At 38.8% G+C, this 8706-nt stretch overlaps 2 pseudogenes; one reads left to right on the top strand and one right to left on the bottom strand.

Moving 5' to 3' along the window:
- Positions 1-7483: 7483 nt before the first annotated feature.
- On the bottom strand, positions 7484-8056 carry LOC102866764 (annotated as a pseudogene).
- LOC102866356 lies at positions 8055-8706 on the top strand (annotated as a pseudogene).

Here is an 8706-nt window from a genome sequence, read left to right as displayed (position 1 = left end):
AGGGTTGCTATGAGTCGCAAACGACTCAATGGCACATAACAACACCAACAACATCTCCCTTCACCTGTCAAATTGTGCAACTCAACCACCAGAGCTCCTACTATTATATGCTGTAATATTTTATTAGCTGATGTAATACATGTCCTTTGCTGATGTTATCTTTCTCAGATTTTCATTCATAGATGTGTATATGTGATGTTTTTCATCTAGAAAGACAAATGAAGACTGAATTTACATAAATACTAACATTTTTAAAAGGAGCTCTGGTGGCTACATAAGAAGTTGAACTGCGATGCCAAAGTATGTAGTTCAAATCCATCATGTGAAAAGGATGGGCAAACTCCTCCCTACTGATTTATTGCCTCTGAAAACCCTTTGGAAGGTCAGTTTCTACTCAACAGCACGCAAAAACAACAACAATATTAAAAAGCAATACTATTGTAAACTAGAAAAAGTATTGAACTTACAAGACTTAAAAGATCACTGACTTGCAATGGAATTCTTGGAAAGCAACTCTGTCAGAAACTAAGGATTCCGTGTGTGTGTGTGTGTGTGTGTGTGTGTGTGTGTGTGTGTGTTTTTCTACAAGCACATACACATTCATCTATAGTAGTGGTAAAAGATGATTAACAATGAAAGCAACCCCATTTTCCTCACCTTTTCATCTCTGGCACTGTATATCATCTGACTCAAAATGTCCCATGTTAGTCCATGTCATTTTGTCAATAGCTGGTATGTCAATATTTATGTGTTCCATTTCTTTCTTAATAATGTCCAATTTTTCAACATTCATGCTTCTCACATTCCATGTTCCAATCACTAACGTCTGTTTACAACTGTTCCTCCTCCTTTGTGCTTCCATATTTCAAGGCTCAGCCTCAGTTGCCGTATTTGCTAGTCTAAGTGTGTTCGCTTGTACATAGGATCAAAAAATTAAGGGAGCCGAACAGAAGATTCCAAAGAGCAGCATGGGAAGACAAAGTGAAATATTATAATGAAGTGTGCAAAGAACTGGAGTTAGAAAAGTCAAAGGGGCCAAACTTGCTCAGTTTTTCGTAAGCTGAAGGAACTGAAGAACAAATTCAAGTCTCAAGTATCAATACTTAAGGATTCTTTGGGCAGAAAATTAAATTATCCAGGAAGCATTAAAAGATCAAAAGAGTATACAGAATCACTGTACTAAAAGCAATTGGCGGATACAGAAGAATTTCATGAAACAATGTGTAAACAAGAGCCTATGGTGATGTTCAAGAAGTTCAAGCTGCTCTGAAAGAAATGGCAAAAAAAAAAACCTCCAGGAATTGATGGCACATCAATTGACATATTTCAACAGTCACTCCCCTATATATACTCACCAAATTGTGCCAAGAAATCTAGAGGACAACCACTTGGCCAACTGACTGGAAGAGATTCATATTTGTTCCCATTCCAAAGAAAGATGACTGGAAAGAGTACAGAAATTATAGAACAATATCATTAACATCACATGCAAGCAAGATTCTGCTGAAAATTATCCAAAAATGACTGGAATAGTACATCAAAAGAGATCTACCAGATGTGCAGGCTGGGTCTAGAAGAGGTCATAGTACTAGGATATTACACCTAATGTCAGATGAGTCTTGGATGAGGGAGAAGAGTACCAGAGGAATGTCTATCTCTGTTTCATTAACTATGCAATGACATTTGGCTGTACAGATCACAACAAACTGTGGCTGACTCTGAGATGAATGGGAATCCCAGAACACTTGATTGTGCTTACATGAAACCTATACTTGGACAAGGAAGCTGTCATTAGATCAGAGCAAGGAAACACAGCATGGTTCAAAATCAGGAAGAGTATATGCCAGGGATGGGTCCTATCTCCATACCTTTTCATTCTATATACAGAACATATCATCCAGGAGGCTAGGTTCTATGAGAAGGAATTTGGCATTAGGAGGATTGGAGGAAGACTCATCAAAAATCTGCATTATGCAGCTAATACAACCCTGCTTGCTGAATTGCTGCAGAATGTCAAGGACTGTAGCCTCAAATATGGATTAAAGCTCAACAGCAAGAAAACAAAGATTCTCATCAGTGGGCCAAATGGCAGCATCATGATAGGCAGCAGAGAGATTGAGATTGTTAACAGCTTTAGTCTGCTTGGCTCCACAATCAACACTCCCGATACTAGCAGCCAGAAATTTTAAAAAAACTAATTGCACTGGGAAATATACTAATAAATATCTCTTCCTGGTCTTGCCTCTCAGGTTGATTCTTGATTGATGCTAATGCATTTAAGGTGAATTATCTTAGACTTCCAACATAAAAACATTCTGAGTCTAAAGTTATGTGTTTATTTGCAAAATAAATGAAAACATAACTTAAAGAGGAAACATTTATTGAGGGATCAGTACTTTTATGGCATTACTTCTCATACAAGGTCATTATTATACTGTGCATAATTTATTATTATTACTGAAGAAGATTAAGGACTACAGTCTCCAATATGGTTTACATCTCAACATCAAGAAAACAAAAATCCTCATCCCTGGACCAACAGGACACATCATGAGAGATGAAGAAAAGAGTATAATTGTCAACAGTTTAATCTTACTTGGATCCATAATTAATATCCATGATAACTGTTGTTGTTGTTGTTGTTGTTGTTGTTAGGTTCCACTTATTTAAGTATGGTTCATAGTGACCCTATGAACAACAGATCTGAACTCTGTCCTATACTGTGCCAACCTCACAATTTCTGACACACTTGAACCTATTGTTCCAGTCATTGTGTCTATCCACCTGGATGAGGGTCTTCCTCTCCTTTACTGTCCCTACATTTTTCCAAGCATGATATCTTGGATATCTGTATTCTTTCTTATTTATCATTGTCATAATTAGTACAGCACTTGTCAGTTTTCTGTACTGAGGTAACTTGTGGGTGCCGTGATGCTAAAGGCTATGTCACCATTGTGCCAAATGCCAGAGGGGTCATCAGTGGTGGACAGATTTTAGAATTCCCAGATCAAGACAGACTCAGAAGAAGGATTGGCCATCTACTTCTGAAAAAGCAGGCCTCCAAAAACTATGAACAATAGAGGACCATGTATCAATGGTAACAGCACTGAATAAATCAAAAGAGGTGTTGCATTGGTGAACTTTACTGTCAAGGACCTCTACTAAGTATAAAGAGCAAGGATATCTGTTTCAATACTAAGAGGCACCTAATCCAAGCCATGGTTTTTTCAGTTGCTTCCTATGTATCTGAAAGGTAGATAGCAAATAAGGATGACAAATGAAGAGTTTGCCTTTGAATTGTGGTGCTGGTGAAGAGTATTGAATGTTCTATGTACTGTCAAAAGAACAAACAAGGCTGTCTTGGAGAAAGTGCGACCAGGGTGCTCCTTAGAGGCAAGAATAGTGAAATTTCATCTCACACACTTTGGGCATGTTGTCATGAGTGGCCAGTCCATGAAAAAGGACATACTGCTGAGAAAGGTAGAGGATCAGAAAAAGAGAGAAAGACCCTAAATAAAACAGATTAATACAGTATCTACAATGATGGGCTTGAGAATATCAGAAATAGCAAGGATAGAGCAAGATTCAGATCAAGAGATAGATGAAGATCACAGAGTAGCTGCGAGTCATGTCTTACTTGACAGCACACAACTACAACATTGTTGTTAGACTGAAATCATGCAACTGATATAATATCACCCAGTTACTGTGTAATCAAATTAGAGTCACAATGTGGGTCCACACAATCCAAAGGGAAAATTTCCAAGGCTGTTTCTTTGGAAAATATACATTTTGTAATATACTCAGATCATGCAACTAAGTTTATCATAAAAACAGTATCATAACACTGGAAATAAAGGATAGCACAGCAAATAATTCAATTTAGGTAAAACATTGGGGGAAAGTCTACAGGATAATACAATTTTTATTTAGACATTGATAGAAATACAGAAAATTCAGATTTTATAACAGATTATAGAGTTCCACTGAGCTTTGCTAAAAAAAGAGGGTCAAGTGACCCAGAGGGTTCATATGAAAATCACAATTATAGAACGCATGCTTCAATTTAAAGTGGGGAGAAAGGTAATACACAGTAAACCAAATAAATAGAGTCTGACATGCAGCTGTGTGCCAATCTGCTACTTAATGGTTTAGCCAGAAATTCTCCACTCCTTTCTATCCTCAGATTCTCTTTCTTTAAGAAATTCACCTTGATTATTCTGTGTCTTTAAAGTGCTGAAATTGAACAGTCAAAATCCCAGTTCCATTTAAGCTTACTTCCCTTGGAGCCCAGGGCAACCTGTTACTTAAATATAACGAATGAATTTCACTGTATTTCAATGATTTGGATGACATTTCCTTGACATTCACAATATGTCTATAAATTAGAAGTACTATAGTTTTAACACAAAATGAATAAAATGATCAAAAGAATCCTTCAGTTACTGCCTAGCCCTCAAGGAGGGAAGCCAATCTGATTGCTATTCTCTGCATACACCAAGACCTACACTGAAGCATGGAGAAAGCACTCACAAATTGCCTTTCCTCATTATATTTTGGTTTACTTTTGTGTCTTATAATTCACGTAATTACTCACTGTCTCCCATCAGAGCACATTATAGAAAACCTTTATTAATCCATTGAAACCCTCAATTTACCATAATTTAGTAACCAGATATTGTTTTCTAAATGTTTAAGCCACAAAGAAGAAAATGACAACATACCTTGCTACAGGTATCAAGGATTATTGTTTTGTTTCTGCTGCTCTCCCCTTTTTTAAAACATGAACTCTCCCACAATAGAACAGCTGACATGTGCACAGTCTAAGAATGTCCACGCATAAAATGCCAGGCAGCACCATCTTGGGGGAGATGACTCCTCATAGGCTTCGCTGATTAAAGACTGTACTCTGAGATGAAATCTCCATCCTCTCCATGTCACTTGGATGGCTCATGAAGTTGCACTCTGTGCTCTAAACGTGCACAGTCAGTGAAAGAAAAGAAGATCCCAACAGGATAGACTGATACAGTGACAGCAGCAAAGGGCTGAGTATGTCACAGCTGAGGAGGGCAACACAGGACAGGACAGGGTTCAGGTCTGTTGTGCTCTAACCAAAAGTTTAGAGGTTTAAGTTCACACAGTGGTGTCACGGAGAAAGGCTTAGTTATCTAATTTCAAATATCAGCCATTTAAAACTTTATGGGGTACAGGTCTACTTTGACATTCATGGAGGGATCATGAATTGAGATCAATGACAACTGTGTAACACAGAAGTGCAGTTTATTCTATGTCAAGGACTCACCTAAGCACTTTTTTCAGTGGCAATAAATACTAAGTGAAGATACTGCCCATCTCTGCCTCAGAACTATGCATAGACTTAAACCACATACCATTGTGTTAGCAACATAATTCCTTAACACTAAGCCATATTTGGAAGAAGGATGGGCAATCTCCTCCCACGTAATTTACAACCTCTAAAAACCCACTGAAGGGTCAGCAATGGGTTGATTCTGGCTCGGTGTCATACAACAAGAATAAGCCACATTACTTTTATGCACTGGGAAACAAAAGAAAAAAAAATCCATGTAACTCTCTCTACTGAGATAACTTATTGAAGTGGTCTGAAATGAAACCTGTAATAGCTCTAAAGCGTGCTGGTATTAACATTACTTTACAAGAGGGGAAATTAAGAGACAAACAGATTTAATTCTTACCTCAGTCAAAGTCATACAGATAACAAGTAGCAGAGCCAGGATTCAAACCTTAGTTTTTCAGCAATGAGTATCTCTTTTCTCCTATGAGGTTAAAATTATGTGCAAGCAAATTCTGCATCCTGTTGGCATCTATAATACTTAACAAAATCAACTATTGGAAGATTATTCTCATCTGTTAAATAATGATACAACCCATCTTGCTGAAACTGAAGAGGACCTGAAGCACTTGATGCAGAAGGTCAAGGACTACATCATTCACTATGGATTGAAGTTCAACAGCAAGAAAACAAAGATTCTCTCCACTGGGCCAATTGGCAGCAACATGATAGATGGAAAAGAGATTGAGATAGTTAAAAGCTTTAGTTGGCTTGGCTCTACAATCAACACTCTCAGTACAGCAGCCAAGAATTTAAAAGATGCATTGCATTGGGAAAGTCGTCTGTCAGAGACTTCTCCACAGTATTGAAGAACAATGATGTCAGTCTGGAGACTAAGGTATACCTGATCCAGGCCATAGTCTTTGCAATTATGTGCTATACATCAGAAAGCTGAACAATGACTAGGGACAATATGAGTAGAAATAGAGGTGATGCCTTTGAGCTGTGGTGCTGGAGAAGAATATTGAATATACCATGGACTGCTAGGAAAACAAACAGGTTCATCCTGGAGAAGATGAGACCAGACTTGCTCCTTGGAGACAAGGATTCTGAAGCTTCATCTGACATACTTTAGACATGTTTCAAGGAGAAACCAGTCCTTGGAGAAGGGCATCATGCTTGGGAGAGTAGAGGATCTGCACAAGAGAGGGAGACCCTCGATGAGATGGATTGTTACAGTGACTGGGGTCATGGGGGTAGGTGTGTCAGAGACAATAAGATTGATACAGGATAGGGCACGGTTTAAGGCTGTTGTACATAGGGTCACTGAGTTGCAGGCAACTCAACAGCACATAACAACAACTACTACAACATTAAATAATGGATGACCCAGCAATGCCATTACTGGGAATATAACCTAAATAAATCAGAACTGTCACCCAAACATATATATGCATACTGTTTATTGCTGCATTGTTCACAATATCAAAGCGATGGAAATAACCCAAGTGCCCATCAGCAAATGAATGGATAGAGAAACTGTGGTATATCCACACAATGGAATACTATTCAGCACTGAAACACAAGGAACTCATAAAATATTCCACAAAATGGGTGACCCTGAAGGACATTATGCTGAATGAAATATCTCAGTCAAAAAAGGACAAATACTACATAATGCCACTGTTATAAAACAGGATTGACATGGGGGTTGGGGGGAAACTAAGCAAAGAGGGGATAAATCATATACACTGCATTGAAACAAATGAGGGAATGAATTGTTTAAAAGGATTAAATGATTAGGTATTATTTGCATGACAACAGTCCAGAATAAGAAGTACATAGCAAAGTGGACTGGGGTGAGCAGAGGGAGGAAATTGCACAACAATGAGAGAATTTTTTTTCAGAGAGAAAACTAAATTAGGGGGGTGGAGATGAAAATGTCCAACAATGAGTGAGTGGAAATTCGGGTTCTCTGTAAACTTTTGTTAAAATCTCATTTTTTTTTAGTAATTGAGAAAACATTTCCAATTTTTATTCTTAAAAATAGGAATCAAAATTGCAAAGACAGGTTTATATCCACTTCTGAACGAGAGGGTCATTTTGGGACATCCCAAGAATGCTTACTCAGATAGAAATCTAGTTAAACTGTGGGTGCTCATCAGGTTGCATTCATTCCTGCTTTTTCTCAATCAGTTCTTCCTTATGTTTTCCTTTCTCTTTTCCAACCTGCCGAGATTTGGCTTTACCGTTCAAGAATTTTTTTCCGATCTGTGCCAAATTTCAGCTTGGTAACCACCTTGCTTGGGTGAATGCCCACATGCACTGTGGTACCATTAGCCTTCTCACACTGCACTCCTTCGATGTAGATGACAGACTTCTTTCTGTACACCTGGTCTACCGTGACACTTTGCTGACCTTTGTAATGTCCTCGCACCACCTGGACCTCGTCGTCCTTGCGGATGGGCATGGAGCGCACGTTGTACTTCTGCCGCAGCTCCTTGGACAGAGAGGAGGACATGATCTTCCTGTGCACATGTGAGGGGACACTGAAGTGGCATTTGCGGTTGTGAGGGGACATTGAAGTGGCGTTTGCGGTTCTTGCTGCGATCCAAAGTGTTGAAACGATAGAACTTTATGGTGACAGCGCTCCGGCAGCATCAGACTATCCACACACCCAAAATCTCAATTTTTTTAAAAAGTGTAAATTTGCTGCCCGACCTTCAGCAAGGCTGGCACCATCATGTTTTCTAGGGCAAACCTCGTTGTCTCGGCCTGGGCTGTGCAGCTACCAAGGACCCAAGTTCGAGATATGGCAACTTTGAAAGATATTGCCAGGCGACTGAAGTCAATCAAAAACATTACCAAGTCTATGAAAATGGTAGCAGCAGCAAAATATGTCTTAGCAGGGAGGGAGCTGAAACCAGCTGGAGTATAAGGAGTTGGACCTCTGGCTCTCTATGAGAAAGCTGATATTAAGGTTCATGAAAACAAGAAGAAACACCCCATTATCGGTGTATTCTCATATCGAGGGCTTTGTGGTGCTATTCATTCTTCGGTTGCTAAACAAATAAAAAGTGAGGTGGCCGAGCTTACAGCAGCTGGAAAAGAAGTTATGATTGTTGGGATTGGAGATAAAATCAGGGGCATCTTGCACAGGACTCATTCGGACCAATTTCTGGTAACATTTAAAGAAGTGGGAAGGAAGCCTCCTACTTTTAGAGATGCATCAGTTATTGCTCTTGAATTGCTGAATTCTGGCTATAAATTTGATGAAGGATCTATCTACCATCTTTAATCAATTCAGGTCTGTCATCTCTTATAAGACTGATGAAAAGCCTATATTTTCCCATAATACAATTGCAAGTGCTGAAAGCATGAGTATCTATGATGAT

Source organism: Elephantulus edwardii, unplaced genomic scaffold (assembly GCF_000299155.1).
Source record: "Elephantulus edwardii isolate Elephantulus edwardi_28Jun2011 unplaced genomic scaffold, EleEdw1.0 scaffold00100, whole genome shotgun sequence".
Taxonomy (NCBI): Eukaryota; Metazoa; Chordata; class Mammalia; order Macroscelidea; family Macroscelididae; genus Elephantulus; species Elephantulus edwardii.
Note: the sequence above shows the minus strand (reverse complement) of the source record. Positions and strands in the feature narration are given on the sequence as shown.